The sequence below is a fragment of the Nomascus leucogenys genome, chromosome 5, assembly GCF_006542625.1.
Source record: "Nomascus leucogenys isolate Asia chromosome 5, Asia_NLE_v1, whole genome shotgun sequence".
NCBI lineage: Eukaryota > Metazoa > Chordata > Mammalia > Primates > Hylobatidae > Nomascus > Nomascus leucogenys.
Window position 1 is genome coordinate 44,803,083 of NC_044385.1, and position 18,856 is coordinate 44,821,938.

The 18,856-nt window shown below is 41.1% G+C and overlaps 1 protein-coding gene across 6 annotated transcripts in view; it reads left to right on the top strand.

Moving 5' to 3' along the window:
- Positions 1-18,856, top strand: part of DNAJC6 (DnaJ heat shock protein family (Hsp40) member C6) — a 161,813-nt gene that overhangs the window by 74,299 nt on the left and 68,658 nt on the right. For 2 of the 6 annotated variants that reach the window (XM_030812964.1, XM_003265187.4), the window contains exon 2: positions 16,978-17,090. The exons of the other annotated variants lie outside the window; for them this stretch is intronic. The gene's annotated coding sequence lies outside the window, so the exon portion shown is untranslated. The remainder of the gene's footprint in view (positions 1-16,977; positions 17,091-18,856) is intronic. 6 annotated transcript variants of the gene reach the window in all.

Genomic DNA, 18,856 nt, shown 5'->3' on the forward strand with positions numbered 1-18,856 from the left:
CCCTTTGCCCCCAAACACCTTTGCCTTGGTAATGCAGGTCTCAAGTTAGATATCATGTCCACTGGAAACTCTTGTCTGACCTTCTAAGTCTGGGTCAGGTGCTTCTTTATGCCCTGATTATGTTCTGTATTTTCCTCTTCGTGGCACTTTTCTCATTTTATAATTGCGCATAGATAATAAATAAATAGTGAATGGGTAAATGGAGGTCTGGATGAGAGTCCTTTCCCAGCGTCTGATGATCCTGCAATGGCCGCTTCTCCTTCCTTTCCCACCTTGTGAGTGGCTTTTGATCCTGCCTGCACTTCAGCCACAGCACTTATGTGTCAAGCCCTTGTTTATGTTGATTGTGCCCAATTCCAGCCTTCTACCTGCTGATGGTTCCACCAGGATGACTAACTTCATCTTCTGAGCTCGTCACATTTTTCTTTTCCTCCATTTATAAAGTCAATAAGATGATTACTTTAAGTAGCTGTGAGCCTATATTGTGCTATGTGCTTGATATATATTATAATAGCTTCAGCTCTATCCAAAAGAGGAAATGGCTACAGCTGACCCAGAGAGCATCTGGGGATAAAATGGGGATAGTAGAACATAACTTGAAGTATATTTTATTAAAATATGTACAGGAATATTTTTAATATTTTATTCAATATAATAAATATAAATATTGTATTAATACAATATTCCCACTCACAAGGTGGGAAAGGAAGGAGAAGCGGCCATTGCAGGATCATCAGACACTGGGAAAGGACTCTCATCCAGACCTCCATCTACCCATTCACTATTTATTTATTATCTATGAGCAATTATAAAATGAGAAAAGTGCCACGAAGAGGAAAATACAGAATATAATCAGGGCACAAAGAAGCACCTGACCCATATTTTATTAAAATATGTATAGGAATATTTTTAATATTTTATTCAATATAATAAATATAAATATTGTAATAAAATATACTTCAAGTTATGTTTTACTATGCCCATTTAAAAAATGAGGAAACCAAGGCTCAAAAAAGGTTAATAAGTTGTTCAGGATCATGTAACCAGATTAGTGGCAGAAATAGATTCAAATCCGAAACTGTTACAAAGTTCACCTTTTTTGCTCTGTCTGCAAGAAGGAACTGCATCTCTAGGGAGCTGTTTTAACTTCCTGATTCTTCCAAGACTTAGAACGTCCTCTAGGGACCTGTATCCAGGTCTAGTTCTTGACTGAACCCTCTAGTTAGGTAGCTCTGGACTTTGGAAGGCAGCCATTCTATTGCTGGACAAGAAACATTGCTGGGATGTTTATTGATGTTCAGTGGAAATCTGCCCTTCACTCTCTCAGTTCTGTATCTAGGTGGCTTGTAGTTCTGTCCCTTGGTGCAACATAGATTCTTTTGAATTTATAGGTCCCTCATGCTGTACCTAAAAGGGATTTTTCTTGGTGTACCTCTTTATTTTACAGATGAAGAAACTTGAGTCCAAAGAGAGAAGCCCTGTTTAACTTACTGCCCTTGAGTTACTTGAAACCTAATCTTGCCTTTCTGGCTTACCTTTCCCTTTCTAGCTCTTTCAGTCTTTCCTCATGAGAAGGGTTTTCTTTACTTTTTATTACCCTAATCATTCTCCTTATGGACACTCTCCAGCTGGCCTGTGTGCCTCCTGTTTTTGAAGCTGACCTCAATATTCCAAATTCGGGTTGATTGCATGTAGTTCAACAGAGGATGTTTAATTCTGCAAACAATGATGAGATGCCACTATGTACCAGGAACATGTTGCAACCCTCTACCATATTCTGCCTTTCTTTTTCTTTGTCCACATTGTCTACAGTATTTATGAGGCTAGAGGTTTGGCTGCATATGTCACAAAGGCCATCATAACAGTGGCTTAAGCAGATGAAACCCTATTTCTTTTGTTTTGTTTTGTTTTTCGAGACGGACTCTTGCTCTGTTGCCCAGGCTGGAGTACAGTGGCCCAATTTTGGCTCACTGCAAGCTCCGCCTCCTGGGTTCAAGCCATTCTCCTGCCTCAGCCTCCCAAGTAGCTGGGACTACAGGTGCCTGCCACCACACCTAGCTAATTTTGTGTATTTTTAGTAGAGATGGGGTTTCACCGTGTTAGCCAGGATGGTCTCAATCTCCTGACCTCGTGATCCACCAGTCTCAGCCTCCCAAAGTGTTGGGATTACAGGCGTGAGCCACCGCGCCCAGCCTTGAAAGCTTATTTCTTGCTCATATAAAAGTCCAATCTGGAATGGATGCTGTATAAAGTAGTTAGGGTGCCAAGCTGCTTCTATCATGCAGCTTTTTTAATCGTTAGGGTATTACTCTCTTCCTCGTCATCTAAGATGGCCAACTAAACATTCGTTTTCCAGCCAATGTGAAGGTGAGGGAAGGGCTTACTTTTTCTAAGAAACAGCGTGTAAGTTGCAGTCTTAATTCCACTCTCATCCCATTGGCCAGAACTTAATCACATGGTTGTACCTGGCTGAAGGGAAGCCTGGGAAATGTAGTCTTTTATTCTGGTAGTCCACGTGACCAGCTAAAAATACTCCTAAGAAGAACAAGGAGGGGAAAATGGATTTTGGTTGGCAAATAGCAGTCTCTACCATACCCCTCTTTCTGTTTCAGCTCCAGGAAAACAAGTCCTGGTTGGTTCTTTATAGTCATTGGCTTCCCAGGTTTATGAAATTCCATTTCTAGGAAAAGTGGCAAAGCAGGATCTCTCAGAAATTCTCAGGATTCTGTGAAAGACTGAAAATCAGAATCTTTGGTGTGGAGGTCACAATGATAAAAATACCTGTCATTTATTTGGGGCTTACTATTTGTTTGCTAGGCATATGTTAACATGCATTCTCTTATTTAATTTTCAGATGAATCCTAGGGGGCAGGTATGATTATTAATTCTAAATTTACAAACCAAGTTTTCCAAAGAGATGAAATAACTTCCCAAGGTTGTACAGCGATTACAGGGTGAAGCTGCCACCTATTATCTTAGTGCACTGGAGCCTGAGGTCATTGCCCACTCACTTTGATGTCAGACAGACCAGAGTTGCTCATTAACACTTCATAAAGCCCTCTCATGTTCCTCATAATAACCAGACATTTTCAATTATAACTTGAGCAGCAAATGTTGTTTAGGATAGATTATGAGCCCCAAGTTGAAGGGATGGCTTTTATACCATGTTTGCTGAGTATGAGCTCAGGTCAGACAAAATATTGCGTGAGCAAATTGGCAAAGACCATTGTCCCTGTATTCTATTTTGCTGTCAGCAGTGCTCTTGGTTTATTTTCTTTTCCGTGAGGAAACTGAGGCACAGAGCTATCACAGGACTGATTCCATGTGGTAATGTTGGGATTTGCTCCACATTGTTCTGATACCAAGCTGGAAATCTTAATTCTCTTGCTGCCGCATGTTCATTACTCTGGGGGGGCCTGGACTTCTATTTCCTCATGTGCTGGAGTCTCTCAGCGTGTCCTGGGACCTGGGACCTGGTTCCAGGCCTGAGTTTGCCAGCCTTGCTGTGTCTGGTTAGAGATCACAGGCTTTTCTGGACTCTTTTTTGCTTATAGCTTTGCTTTTTAAATTTTTTTTTCTCCTATAAATATGGCAGATGGATTACGAATACAAATGTTAACATTGGGGCACTCAATGAGGAAAGGATGTCTCTATGGTTAACTCTCTTTTCCAACTCCAAATCAGGATATGTGGACTACAGGAAGGGGCAATGGAAACCTTGATATTTAAGAATAACAAACATTTGGTGAATTGGGCGGTGGGGCACCTTTCTGGAGGATGAAAAGGAATCAATTATGCAAAGAGCCAGGTAGAGGTTTCTTAGCAGGAGGACAGCAAAAGCAAATGCCTTACGTGCAGAAATGAAAAAGAGGCAAGAAATAAACTAATACCATGTTTGAGCCTTACATATTTTGGAATTTATTTATTACGGAAGGGGAGACAGAAGCTCATTATCAGCAATGGCTCCCCTCCCCTGAATCAACGGCAGTTTTTGGACAGGCCTCAATAATGCTAGGAGTAAGTGCTGTCACGCTTGTCAAATCTACTTTGCTTAGGTATGTTTGGAAAAATGATCAGTGTCCTTGGTGAAGTGTTATTCTCTTTTGCTTCATTAAACTCACCTTAGGAAGTGGTTAAATTGACAGTGGGTTTTTGTTTTTTTTTTCCAGAATTCTCTTGACATCTCCCAGAGGCTTTGAACATAAGATACCAGTGCTGTTTTTGATATTAGCAGTGGTTTATAAAAACATTTAAGACACTCCTTCCTCTTAACATACATTCAAATACTTAGAGGGTTAGAAAATAGAAGATTATATCAGAATTTCAAACCTGGGATTTATAGAAAATTGGAGGGTGCTCAAAGGATGTTCTGTTGGCAGAGGAGTTGAGTTGCTCTGAGAACAATGGCGGATTCTTTTATTTACAGTGGTTACAGACTGACAGATGTGCTTCCACTGGCCACAATCCATCCATCACTAGCAGATTTGTACATTGTTCCAGTTTGGGCATTTGGGTTCTCAGTCTAATGTTAATTCACCTGCTCATATTAAGAATTTTAACATACCAAGAAATGTTTTTTTTAAAACAAACAAAAACAACACTATCCCCCCAATTAATAGTGGGAATTGAGTAGTACATTTTGGCCTTATTACTCATCTGGGCTCAGCAAAGATCTTTGGATATGTTTCCAATAACAATAAAAATAACAGCTTGGTGAAATAAGTGGACTCGTAGGTGGAGAACTGAAGTACTGAGAGGAGTTTTATCTTCTGATTGCATTGCTCTTTGGCATTGACCATGGATAAAAACCATCACTGCTTTATTTTTAGTTTATAAAGTACTTCTATGGATATCATTTTACTTCATCTTTACAACTACCTTATAAACTGGGTATAATTGTCTTCATTTTACAGCTGAAGAGACTGAGGCTTAAAGGGGTTAAGTGACTTGCCCAAGGTCACAGCATAGCAAGCAGGTGACAGAATCGGGATTCCAACCCATATGTTATTATATAAATTGTCATAACTCCTGAAAACATAATAGCTTTAAAACCTTAAAAAGCATCAGTGCCATCTTTAGAACAATGACTTAGGATTTTTTTTCCTCCATGGATATTGCTTTAAATGTTTGAGGAAATAACTGCAAATTTTGTTTCATCCTAACCCTAATAATGCTCTCTACGATGTCCCTCAGCCCAGAATTCCTTGTGACTATTTGAAGCTTCAGTCTTTAATATTGCGTGTTTGATTATATCATGCCAAAGGCAGAGCCTGGAGAATCATTATTAAGGATTTGTAGGTTGTTTGCATGACCTTTTAAAGTAAACAAGGTGACTCTCAGATATGAATAGAAATAAATAAAATTATTTTGCAAAGTAACCATAAGGCTTCAGCCATGCCTGTATCTAATTTATTCACTATAAAAAGTTCTACTGAAGATACATTTTGACTTAGATCACATAATTGAGAAAAAGATGGCAAATTTATCGTTAGGTTAATGTAACTATCCCTTCTTTGGAGAGGATGATAACAAAACTGTCAAAAGAAAAAGATGCCCAGATGAGATTATACTTGCAAAATTTTGTAGGCAGATACACAAACTGCAAGCATAACATGTAACCATGTTTGACAGGAGAAGTAGGAGAACATGGGTTACAAAATCCTTAAGCTTGACAGCCTCTGGCAAGGTGGTGAATAATGTGAGGTCTTCTAAAATGGCTTTCTTGAGATAAAGCACATAATGTAATGCATGCGACTTTCAGAATTGTTGCTGGAGACAGCAAAAATACTCTTAAGACAGTGCAGGTTACCGAGGAAAATACGTGCAGTAATCCAGAAGAAAGTGAGAGCACGGGCTGTTGGGAGAACTGCAAAGAGTTTCCCTGGGACTGGGGCAAAGATGGGTGAAGGAGGAATGCAGGAGGTGAGAATGGGAAGGAAAGCAGTTCCCAGGTCATTCAAGGCTTTGTAAACCATGTAACCCCTGTGCCTAGATAAAATTTGTATTTTAACAACGTGCCTCATCCCTCTGGAGAGGATTGGAGGGGTCCAAAGCTGTTAGGAGGCTAGAGATAGAAATGGCCTGAACCGAGTAAGATACTAAGTAAGGAGTAGTGGGTGTGTAGAAAGGTGGGTTGGATTTGGGTTTTGCCTATAGGAACAGTGGGAGGAAACAAGGTGACTCTCAGATTTCTTTGTATCTACCCATGCTTACTCCATAACCTCCCATGCTGTAAAATGATGGTGGTGGTAACAATGACTGTAAAATTTGAAGGCCTATTATATTATAGGCATGAAACTTCTCAGCACCTACAAGATAAAATTCAAGTCTTAAAGGGGCATACAGGCATTCCATAATGCGCTTGTTGCCTATCCTACCACCCTTTGGTAAACACCCTGTGCAGTATTGCTGACCACTTTATAGTTCAGAATCTAAGGTCAGAATTAACAATATGTATTGAGCCAGATACTCTGGCACAAATAACAGTGATCAAATCAACTATGTCTGTCTTTTTTTTTTTTTTCTTTAGACAGAGTCTCACTCTGTCGCCAGGCTGGAGTGCAGTGGCACGACCTTGGCTCACTGCAACCTCCACCTCGCGGGTTCAAGATATTCTCCTGCCTCAGCCTCCTGAGTAGCTGGGACTACAGGCGCACACCACCCACGCCCAGCTAATTTTTTTTTTTTTTGTATTTTTAGTAAGACAGGATTTCACCACGTTAGCCACAATGGTCTTGATCTCCTGACTTTGTGATCCGCCCACCTCGACATCCCAAAGTGCTGGGATTACAGACATGAGCCACCCGGCCCCACCTATGTCTGTCCTTTCATGGAGCTTCTTTTGTAGTAGATGGAGACAGAAAAAATAAAAACCCTCAAGATAAAAAGAGCCATGAAGAAAAAATAGTAGACTAAGGAGAGTTTATATAGGGTGATGAGGAAAGCATCTCTGGAAAAGAAACATTTAAGGAGAAACGTATAGGAAGTGAGGAAGGAAGCCGCGTGGCTCACTGGGGGAATAGTGGAACTGTAAATGCAAAGGCCCTGAGGGAAGTACATGTTGAATAGAAGAGTAGTGCGGCTGCAGCAAAGACACAGGGAGAAAGGTAGGAGATAAGGCAAGAGGGGTACAGAGGCCCGTTCTTATAGAGCCTTGTAGGCCATTGTACGAGCTTTGATTTTATTCTAAGTGAGATGGGAAATGATTGGAAAATTTTCAGCAGAAGAGTAACATTTGCCTTATTTCTTAAAAGAACACCTTTGTTTCTCTTTATGAACCACACCTTAGGGAGGCAAGGGTGGAGGCAGAGACAGCAGTGAAGAGGATATTGCAATAATTCAGAGGAGAAGTGATTGGCTTAGACAAGGTTGGTGGCACTATAGGCAGTGAGAAAAAGTTGATTATACCTCTTTATATGTGGGTATATAAAAATATTATATGCATTTGTATTAGTCTGTTCTCATGCTACTAATAAAGACATATCCAAGACTGGGTAATTTATTAAAGGAAAGAGGTTTAATTGACTCACAGTTCAGCATGGCTAGGGAGGCTTCAGGAAACTTACAATCATGGCAGAAGGGGAAGCAAACATGTCCTTCTTCACGCAGCAGCAGCAAGGAGAAGTGCCGAGCAAAAGGAGGAAAAGTCCCCTGTGAAACCATTGTATCTTGTGAGAACTCACCACTATCACAAGAACAGGAGCATGGGGGTAACTGCCCCCATGATTCAATTACCTCCCACTGGGTCCCTCCCACAACACATGGGGATTATCGGAACCACAATTCAAGATGAGATTTGGGTGAGGACACTGCCAAACCATGTCAACATTGTACATAATATATGTAGTACCTAAATATATATAGTTTTCTAAATTCAAATATACAAAAAGGTAAAAAGGGGAAACACAGGTAGAAACCAGAAACCCATGTCCCCATTACTCAGCTTTGACAATTATCCACTAAGGAGCAATTTCATTTTTTCTAAAGCTGTTCTTGCCCCTCTGGATTATTGTGAAGTAGATCCCAGCCATAATATCATTAAATATTTGAATATGCCTCTAACATGTAAGGGCCTAGCTGGGCATGATAGCATGCACTTGTAGTCCTAGTTACAGGGGAGACTGAGGCCTGGAGTGAGAACCTGCTCAATCAGTCAATAAAAGGCTCCTTTTAAAAAACATTGTCACAATATTCTCATCTCATCTAGAATCTTAATAGTCCTTACTATCCTCAAATATCCAATCTGTTCAGATTTTCCTGATTCTTTTAAGTGGGAATCTTATTTTTGCCTTTTTATAGTTTGTTTGAATGAGGATCCAAATAATGTTTATGCATTGAAGTTGCTTGGTTTTAAAGTTTCTTCTCTACGTCTCTTTTGTTCCTGTGTAATTTTTTTGTTGTTATTGTTGGAAAAAAAAAAACCAGGCCATTTGTACTGTAGATTTTCCCAAAGTCTAGATTTTGCTGACTGCATCCCTGTGGTGTCACTTAACCTGTTCCTTTGTCCCCTGTGTTCCTGGTAGATTAGAGGCTTGATCAGACTTACATTCAGATTAGCTTTTTGCAAGACCATCTCATAGGTTGTGTTTTGTATTTCCATCGGGGATATATAATGTGTGGTTGTTTCTGTTTTTTGTCATCACTGTCTAGTGCCATTGTTTTATTAGGGGCTGCAAATGTAATTCTTACTTTTTTTTTGTTTGCTGGACTATTTCTGTGAGGAAAAACTCTTCCTCATCAGATATTTGGTTACCCTGGAGTAAAGTTCATATAGCAAACAAAGGAAAAAGGCTTGATTCTTACCCTTTATTTACCAGTTTTCAAAAATGAAAAGTAGATTCCCTGTCCTTCTCTAAGGGTGACTTATGAAGCTTCTCTCTTTCTCTTTTTCTCATTTTATTATTATGAACTCATATTTTTAAACACACATTCATGTTTCAATCCACTGCAGTTATTACAGTTGGCCCTCTGGGGGTTCCACATCTGTGGATTCAACCAACCCTGAATCAAAAATACTTGGAAAAAGACCAAGACAACAACAACAAAAAAGCAGTACAGTATAAAACAATGATTTGTCTAGCATTTACATTGCAATAGGTATTGTATGTAATCTAGAGATGATTTAAAGTATATGGGAGGATGTGTGTAGGTTATATGCAAATACTACATGATTTTATATAAGGACTTGAGCATCCTTGGATTTTGGTATCCTTGAAGGGCCCTGGATCCAATCTCTTGAGTATATAGAGGGAATCAGTATTCTTACTAATGCCTAAGTGGACCGTCTTTGGCCATGGGAGCCTCTGAAGCTGGCTCCTCAATGCTTCTAACACACTCAAGTAGTCTTTGATGCTTTCCTTGCTTTCTGGTATCACCAGATGTTCCAGGCCCATCTTGTGCATTTTCTGCCCCAATCTTAGAATCAGCCACTTTTTCAAAGGGCTCTAGTTCCTTTTAGAGGGAAATGGTGCATAAAGACCACTGTCTGGATGTGAGGGGTGCTCACTGCTCCTGAGCTGGTCTTTGTGTCTAGGCCTTCTCAGTGGACAGAGCTAGGAGCACGTTTTTTAAAAGATGAAATACATTATGGATTCACAATGGTGTTTCTTTCTCCTATGCCAAAATTCTGGTTCTCAGTTGCACCAATGTAATTACTTATTTGCTTTGTGCCATGATACACAGCCACAGAATCACAATACCAACACTATCACCAAAGCAGGTTAAGGTAGTTTTGTTTTTCTTTTGGTGGTGGTGGAGGGGGCGGGTACTGGTTGTATATATTTTACTTTAAGACAGTTACTTTGTATCTTAAAGTTACTTGAGATAGTTTCTCTCTGTGTTGTTATATCATCAATTTCATACTAAACTGGGTTTGTTTGCTTCATTTTGCTATCACTTTTGAGGGGTTGCTTTAAAATTTATGTTTGTAATTATATAGAATATTTACATAGTTTCAAATTCAAATCTTTAAAGCAGGTTGTATTCAAAGAAACAGCTACTGTCCCTGCCCCCTCTACCCTGTTCCCTCCCTCACAGGTAACTCTCTTTCAAGTTTTGGGTTTATCTTTTCACTTTGTAAATATGTGTGTGTATCTATCCACTCTCTCTTGGATAAGTGGGAGCTCTATACATACCTTAAATTTTGGATAAAATTTGGAGGTAGTACAGACACTATTTTCTGAAAGACTGGATGTGAGGTATGAGAATAGAGTTGAAGCTAATGCCCAGGTATGGCATGATTGACTGATAGAATTGAACCACTTGGCCCCAAGTGCCCTTCTTTCCATGTGGCCTGGTTAGCCTCATTCATCTTTGCGAACTCCAGCTTTCTTTGCTCTCAGGTGCTCTCCTCTGTGCTCCATTGATGCCCTCTGCATCACATTATCCTTCCCATATGGTCTTATATACTGTTTTCATTTGTGTTTGGCTGTCAGTAGACTGTGAGCAGCTTGATGTCAGACATTATGCTTTCTTATTCTGTTTTCCCACCACCTATCACAGAACCTTTCACACAGTAGAAGCTCAATAGATACCTGAGTAAATAAATAGGCCAGGTGTAATGTTGGGTTCTTAAGAAAAAAACAATGAGGTGGATGTTGTTATCCTATTTCACAGATGAAGGAACAGGCACTGAAAGGTTTAAGCTGCTTATCTAAAGAAACAGCTAATAAATTGCTGGAGTAGGAACCCAAGTCTGTCTGATGCCAAGGCCACACAGCTCCAACTCTGTGTTCTCATTCAGCAATGGCATGTGAGACTGTCCACAGTTAGCCTATTAATTGTGTGACCTCAGCAAGAAAGTGAGCCTCTATATCTGTTTCTACATCTACAAATGCAAGATAGTAATGGCACATACATTAGAGGGCTGTAAAGCATTTAGAATAATGCCTGGTACATAGTAGGGACTCAGATCTTAGCTGATTTTAGGTACGATTTGTTATTTTTAATAGCGGAATATTAGCATACTACTACTACCACTATGTACAAAGCCCTGTGCTTGGCACTGTGTATGGAGTCTTCTTTGACTCACCCCATCTTGCCTTCTAGGAGTTTGCAGGCAATGTGCATATGCTTAAAGATTTCAAGAAGGGCAACTGGGGAGTGGTCAGTCAACAGGCAGTCACTTGAGATTAGTGCCAAATGCAGGGAAAGAGGAAAGAAGGCACTTGCAGGTGGCCAACTTGTTAGATAATAGTCCCTCACCCCTGGGCTTCTGGGGCAAAAATAAAAAACAGAAGCCATGGTGGAGATTTGAATGCTTCTTTTCCACCAATGCCACCATTAGTGGCAGCCAAATATTTCAACTCCTTGTCCAGTTTGGTGAGACTCCTAACAGTCCTTGCTTTGTAGTATTAATAAGTTGCACAAATCACAATTTAATATGCACATTATATAGACTCTGTGAGTCATGGAGTCACCTAGAGTTCATGGGACCTTGGAGAGCAGCAAATTCCACTTCCACATTTTATAGAAAGAGACTTTGTCCAGAGAAGGAAAGCCATATGCTTAAGGGCACACTGGTATTTGGAACTTGAACTCTGTTGGTTAACTTTATGGGTCAGATCATGCAGACTCCCAAATGCCTGGACCCTTGCCTGGGAGGGAGTGGACTCTCAATATGCAAGAGTGCTGAGAGGAGGGATGATGGCTCCACTGTTGTGCTGCCCACATTGTGTTTGGTGAGTCCAGGCTCCTGCTTTTATGAGAAGAACAGCAATGATAGCTGCTGGAGGAATAGTTGGCCTCCCTCAGGATGTAGCCATTTCTGCTGTCTGATTCATATTGGGCAAGGTCTTCTTTGGGCCCTTCCATAGCTACAGCCATCTACGTGCTATTGGCGATTGCACTGAGACCTCTACTCTCTGTCAAAAAGTGGTAAGGAAGAATGTGATAGTGAAAGGGCATGAGATTTAGAGCCACACAGATCTGGTTTGTGTTCTGACCCCAGTGTTTCTTAGAGGTGTGACCTTTATCCAGTCATTTAACTTCACTGAGCCTCAATTTCCTCCTCAATAAAATGGGCATGATAATATCTACCTCAGCAGGTTGTTGCAATGAGTAAGTGTGATAATCTATATGAAGCATTTGGCAGATAAAAAGTGTCCAATGAATGGTAGCTCCTCTGCCTCTCTCCCTGACCCTGCCTGACCTTCATTTAGGGCTGTCTGTCCTCTGTCACACAGTGTGGCATAGGGCTGTGGCTGTGTTATTACACTTTCTGTTTATCAGAAGCTACTGAGGGGTGTTGAAAGATGTAGACTTTAGGCTCCACTCTCAGAGATTCTGATTTGAAAGAAATCTGAAAATCTGCATTTTTTAGAACAGGCACCCCAGGCTATTTTGATGCGTAGCCTGGTACCTAGGCTGATATTTAACCTTGGGAACCTCTTGCACCACTGTTTGCCAGACCTCTTAGCTTGGGCAGGTTATGCAACCTCTCTGAGCCTCATTTCTGCACCTATTAACTGGGACTGATAGCCTGTTTAGTAAGGTCCTTTTCAGGGTGAAATGAAACAGTGTGTGTGAAGCATCTTGCATGAACCTAGCACACAGCGGGAGCCTGGTGAAGATGTGAAGACTGATACCAGATTCCAAAGGGCTGCATTGCCCTCTTCCAATCTATAAGCTAGCCGTGGCCCTAGTTCCTTCTTTGGAAACCAAACCCTTGCAATGTATCTGTCCACCTATTCTTACCATTCTGTGGATTTTGCAGAGCACACATTGTTCATGATGGAAAGCCACCTGCTTGCCTGTCACCTGCATTTTTTGGAGACCCTTTTTATGGTTATTAGTGCCTGTCTTTGAAATTTCAGCACCTGTGAGCTCTGATTGTGTTACCTGGGATCTAAAAGGCAGCAGAGGAGAACAGATGCTGCTAATGACTTATCAGCTCTTTTGGCCATAGTCTTCTCAAAGAAAAAAGGCTGTGACCCTGGGTTTGTCAGCACTGATAGCTTTCACACCACAAAGGGACTTGACAATGGGCAGGTTTCCAAGTCTGTAGAGTGGTTCTTTGGGGAAGATGGATAGCATATTTAGTTTGGTTCTTTGGGCTCATGCTCTTTCCCCACCTTCTGTGCTCTGCTGCCACTACCCCTGGAATGCTTGTACATGTGGCTGTTGAACATGAGAGTCAAAGACAGCAGCTATTGACCCTAAAGGCTGTGTGTGCCTGTGAGGTGGGTGGGATTGGGTAGCAAGAAGAAGCTGAATTAGGAAAAAGCATCTTGAGCCACTGTCATCATCCCTTTCTGGGACCAAGTCCGTATGAAGGACCACGATCATAACTGGACTGTAGTTTTCCACTCCTGCCTGTTCAAGCCTTAGAAACTAGTTTTCATTAATTTCATTGCTACGCAATGAATGCGTAGCAGTTTTCCACTCCTGGGTGTCTGTTCTTGAAAATATCCTTAGATTAATGCCGAGCAGACATCAGGCCAAGGTCTGGCTTTTTTGTTCTCCAGCAGTGCTTTTGGGTTTGACTGTTTGCTTTTATGTTTTAAGCTTTTAACAAACATAATAGGAGGCAGCAAAATGTAGTCAGTGGAACACAGGCTTTGGAGTGAGACAGACCTAGGGAAGAGCCTGGCTGTATGACCTAAATTTTTGTGTTGGGTCCTGCTGTGGGGTGAATATTTGTGTCCCCTCCTTTCCCAGATTCATTTGCTGAAAACTAATCCTTAATGTGGTAATATTTGGAGATAATCAACTCCTTTGGGAGTTGATTAAGTTATGATGGCAGAGCCGTCATGAATGGGATTAGTGCCTTTATAAAAGAGGGCCCCAGAGAACTTGCTTGTCTCTTTTACCGTGGGAGGATACAGGGAGAAGATGGCCTTCTGTTAATAAAGAAGTAGGCCCTCACTAAGTACCAAATCTGCAGGCACCTTGATCTTGGACTTTCAGGCCTCCAGAACTGTGAGGAATACATTTCTGTTGCTAAAAAGCCACTCAATTTATAGTCTCTTGATACAGCAGCCCAAATGGTCTAAGACAAGTTCTGTCTGCTCCTCTGTAAAAAGGGGATAATCAAACTTACCTGGCAAGATAATTGTGAAGATTAAGTAAGATAATGGACATAAAGCTTGTAGTCTAATTCCCAGGGATCAGAGGGTGCTTAATAAGTGATGGCTATTGCTGTTATCATCTTGCTATACTTCAATGCAATTGAAGTTGGTTTAAAAGTGAATAGAAACTGTTGGTTTCTTGACAGATTCAATTCAGTTCAATTAAGTGTCCTTTTTTAGATGGCTTACCCTGGTAAGTGTCATGCTGAGTACTTGATACAGATAGAAATTAAGCACCATCTTCTCGCTAAGCTCTTCTTGCGCATTCTCAATTTTGTGTTGCAGCTTTCAACAAAAGCATCCCCTCACCCTTCCCAGTGATTCTAAATTTCTTTATCTACTCCTTTCAAGCCTTTGGGGATCTGAGCATCATTCACCTTTGCGGTCTCACCTCTCACCCCTCTCTAATATACCCTCTATGTCCACCCAGTTCTGTGAGGAAACACCATAATATCTTGACTCTAGTATGTACCATCGCCGCTGCCTGATACACAGAGTCTTCCTCCTTCCTCCTGTGTAGTGAAGACTGCAATACTCATCTGTCAGTGTTGGATGAGGATTTATGTATGTAATTTTTTTGTCCGAAGAGCAGATGGAACCACACAGACCAGACTGCAGGAAAGAGAAGAGACAAACAGTAGACTACCTTACCCGTGGTTTCACTTTCCAAGGTTTCAGTTATCTGCTGCCAACTGCGATCTGAAAGTATTATGAAAATTCCAGAAATAATCCATTAAGTTTTAAATTGTGTGCCATTCTGAGTAGTGTGATGAAATCTTGCACCGTCTTGCTTGGTCCTGCCTGGGATATGCATCATCCGTTTGTCCATTACTGCCTATTAGTCACTTAGTAGTTGTGCAAGTGATGAGATTGACTATCTCGGTTATTGCAGTGCTTGTGTTCAAGTGACCCCTATTTTACTTCATAATGGCCCCAAATCACAAGAGTAGTGATGCCAGCAACTTGGATATGCCAAAGAAAAGCTGTAGAGTGCTTCCTTTAGTGAAAGGGCAAAAGTTCCTGACTTAATGAAAAAAAGGAAAAAAATAACATTCCGAGGTTGTGTAGATCTGTGGTAAGAGTGAAACTTTTATCTGTGAAATTGTGAAGAAGGAAAAAGGGAATTCATGCTAGTTTTGCCATTACATCTCAGATGGCAAATGTTACGGCCACAGTGTGTAAGTGCTGTATTAAGATGGAAAAGGCTTCAATTTGTGAGTGGAAGACGTGAACAGAAATGCGATCGAATTGATGGCAGTTGGGTTTGGTATTATCTGTGGTTTCAGACATCGACTGCAGGTCTTGGACTGTATCCTCTATGGAAAACAGTGGACTACTGTACTAACATCTGCATTGGCCAGATGCTAAGTAGAAACAGAAGCTGCCTTGAACTTAGGGAGGCCCTGGGTGTACAGTGATTTTTCTATGCCATTTATGGTGCCATTTCTGCAGCCCACCAGGGTGCAGCCTGCAGAAGGAAAGCCACACAGCTCTTTCCTCCCTCCAGGGGTCCTTATAATAATGAATGATGGCAAAGAGTCAAAGATAGGATGATGATAATGGCTACTTTTTATTGAGCACTTCTTGTAGATACATGCGCATGTATGTATTTCATTCTTAACAAGTATTATTGCAAAACCAAGGTTCAGAGAGGTTGCATCACACCCTTGAGCGTGAAGAAGACAGGGAGGGTGGCTGTAATAACAGAGACAGTCCTCCAAAGCATGACATCAGACTCTTTTGATGGTTGGGCAGCTAGTGTGCTAGGGAAATAATTATCTGTCTCCTTAGCAACCCCCAATATTTGGCTTAGTTATCATTGGTGCATTTCAGTTATCTTCATGTCGGTAAAGAAATAGGTCTCAGGAAATTTAATCCAGCTAGCAGTGCTATGCCTAGAATTCAATTAACTCCATGATTTGCAGTTAATGAGCCCTCATGCCACGATTGAGGTCATAGCATTAATCTTACTTTTATTTTAGGATTTCCACTGTCATGATTTACAGCAAAATCCAGCCAATCTTGTCAGGATTATTGGAGCGTAATTAAGCCAGAAAGACAGGCAGAACAGCTAGTTAACATGGGAGCCAGGGTGGGACTGCTTACCTTTGCTTGGTAAGCCTACCTCAGGCAGGATGGGGCTACATACGAGGATTTCCATCTAAGGACTGCTTCCCAGATGCCTGATCTCTATACATTTCAAATCCCCATCTAATCTCCAAAGAAAATATTTCTGAGTCCCAATTGGTAAGCCCTTGTGAGTTATGTTGTTGTTAATTCAATGCTACCACATCCACCTCCACCTCAAGTTGCCATTTACTAAGTTGTAAATGTAACAGACAGTGAGTGGGCTTTTACAGATGATGGATTTAATATTTGTGATGATTCTGTGAGGAATGTATCATAGGCCTTTTCTCTGTATAAGGTTATACAGCAATTAAGTGGCCTTTCCACTGAACTGATGGAATGACATGGCAGTTCCTAGCTGCAGACCATTTTTGTGCTTCTCTCCCTTTCATGTGTGTGTGTGTGAGTGTGTGTGTGTGTGTGTGTGTGTGTATGTGTGTATTTTGCCCATTAGGATCTCCTCCACTTTCCCATATAGGAATAAGAAGGTAGGCATGCATAGGCAAATATTGTTTATGATTGCCTTCTAGGTGACAAATTGCTCATCCATCGTTATTTCATTTAATCATCGTATGCATGGGAGGAGGATATTATCTACCCCCATTTTACAGTTGAGAAAACTGAGGCTTAGAGAGATTGACTAGTTTGCCTGCCGTTACACAGATAGCAAGGAAGGAGAGTCAGTGTTGTGAATCCAGGTATGCTTGTTTGCAAATCCTAGGTTCTTTTAATCACAACACGCTAGTACTAAATAAATGCTTTTTCTCTTTTCCTGGTTCTCCAGGAGTGATTATTATTGAGTCGAGAATTTTTGGGAAAAGTAACACGTGGAGAGTCAATTTTTGAGTGGAAGGAGTCTGAAGAGAGGGTAGGAACCAACCTCCTACTACCCACCAGGTAAGGGTGTACTTTTGGCCTTTGGGATTTAGCCCATGTCTTCTGTATGTGGAGTGCAGATCCAGGTAGGCTACCATGTCTGGCCAACCAAGCACAGAAGCCAACCCCTCCCATTGACTTTACTTTTGCTCAGTGTCTGGTTTTTCCACATGGGAGGGTAGTGGCCAGATGTTTATGAGAAGGTCTCCATAAGCCAAGTCCACACCAGAAGCTGAGCCCACAGCTAGCAGTAGCTTTCTTTGCCCTAGAGACCAGTGAAACAGAGGAGTAGCAGGTTCTCTTTGTACTTAGGTAGCAGATTTTCCTCCAAATGCTTGCTGTGGGTTTTTTTGGGTTTTCTCCTAGGATTCACCTTCAGACTGTATCTGCCTCCCTGTGTAGTTAGCATTTAGAAGTGTCCTCACTGGGTTTGCTTAGCCTCATTGAACATTTTTATGCCTGGCATGGCTTACTAGAGACTACCTATTGGAGGGTCCTACTAATACAATTATCTGATAATTTAGATGCTGAAGTACTGCCTTGAAATTTTCTTTGGCTGGCTTGGGATAGAATACTTGCTTTTGAAATGTGCCCTAAAGAGTGTGCTATCCCTGGGGAAATCCACTTGTCTCAGGCAATATTAATCTGCTCTGCGAACAGCTTGTTGGAAATTCGCTGATAATCCATTTTTTTTTTGTCATTCCATATCTCAGTGTGAGAGAGTAAGAGAATTTGGTAAAAGTTCTTACTTTTTAGCTTGACCTTCTGAGGTCTGAGGAGCACTCACCTTCCCAGTCTCATCTTCCATCCGTCTCTAACACACCCTCGAGTTCCCTGAGGCAACAGCATTATATCCTGGTTCCAGTATCTATTATAGTCGGTGCCTTAGGCAAATTACTTTCTTTTTCAGAGACCCCCTGCCCCACCCTTCCTCATCTGCTTAGGGGAGACCGTAATACTCATCTTTCAGTGCCAGGTGAGCCTAGCATGTTCCCTAGTACGCTTATAATCAGAGCTCAGTTATGATCCTTTCACTTTTATGTCTGTCCTTGATATGATGGTCTCTTAACCTCTGCTTGCTCTCCAACATTATTTTGTACTAAATAATGGACTAAAATGCCCTTCAGCCCATTTCCATCCAAACTGCAATTCAGACATCACCTCTGCCATAAGCCATCCTCTTTCCTATTTCCGACAACCTTCAACACCGCCCCCGCTCCGCCACCCCTGCCTGCCACACACACACAGACATACACAGGCTGGAAATAAGCTCCTCAGAATGCTTATCTACTTTATATGCAACTTTATAATAATTCTTGGTGTGTCTAAACAGTAGAAAATCAACTAATAATTATAATGCAGCACTGTAAGAGATATGAGAGAAAAAATACTAATGACTCAGAAGACTACATTTCATTGCTAAGTGGAAATATGGCAGGTCCAAATCTATACACAGTATCATCTTTATTTCTATGTATGTGTACACACAACACAAAATGTGTATGTGTACGTATACACAAAAACAGAACTAAGAATGTAAGGATATATAGTCTCCAAAATGTTAACAGTGGTACCCTTGTTTATTTTCTTCTCTGTCTTAATTTCATCTTCTTTGGTTTCAGTAGACCTCAGGGGCAGAGAAGTGAGTTAATTATACTGCTTTGCCGTCTTTATATGGCACAAGGCCCCGTCTGGTTTTGTTGTAGATTTTCTCTTTTTTTTTTACTTCGTCAGCCTCAATTCCATCCTCCTCACCCAGCCATTTGGTTTCTTTCTAATGCTCTTTA